A 643-nucleotide genomic window follows, 5' to 3' on the forward strand; every position below is an offset into this window, starting at 1 on the left:
TAGCCAATTCCTACCTCCTATTCTTATCACACCATCCTCTGAAGGGGTTACCCAAATTGCCAATAGGGAATAGGGATGCCGACCACTTTGGCTTCTTCCGTGCTGAACAGAGACAACAGGGTGAGGCAGTTGGAGTGCCCCTTCAGTGGGTCTATCTAAAAGACTCCCAGATTGCATAACTTTTGTCTCTAAGGGGAGAAGAAAGTCCTTGAATCATGAGTAGGAGATGTGAAGGAGAAGTAAAGGCAAGAGTAATTAGCATTACAAGTTCTAGACAGGGAACTAGAAAAAGGTCAGAACAGGGCAATTTTCAAATGTTCATATGAGAGTCCATTGGAGTTACTTGACAAGGGCTTCCAAAGCCATCCCTCTCTTGGGTTCTTCCTCATTTTTCTTTTGTCTTCCAAGGCTGGAATAGTAGGCTGGGAAGAGTGGCTGGATACTCAGGTCAGGGTCCAGTGACCCTGCTTGGCACTCCTTTAATGAATGAGCACAACCGTCAACAAGCCCAATTGTGATTACATTTAGGGATCAGGCTCAGCCGAAGTCTTGATGATAGTAGTTATTTCACACAGAAGGGACTGCTGTATAGCATCATCTTATTAAAATGACCTGGAATTTAAAAGGATTTGATGCTAGGAGC

General features: G+C 44.3%; 1 protein-coding gene across 1 annotated transcript in view; it reads right to left on the reverse strand.

The window, feature by feature from the left end:
• Positions 1-643, reverse strand: part of Cbfa2t2 (CBFA2/RUNX1 partner transcriptional co-repressor 2) — a 157,123-nt gene that overhangs the window by 959 nt on the left and 155,521 nt on the right. The window lies entirely within an intron of this gene.

This window comes from Nannospalax galili, unplaced genomic scaffold (assembly GCF_000622305.1).
Source record: "Nannospalax galili isolate Female #2095 unplaced genomic scaffold, S.galili_v1.0 scaffold1408, whole genome shotgun sequence".
Classification (NCBI taxonomy): Eukaryota; Metazoa; Chordata; class Mammalia; order Rodentia; family Spalacidae; genus Nannospalax; species Nannospalax galili.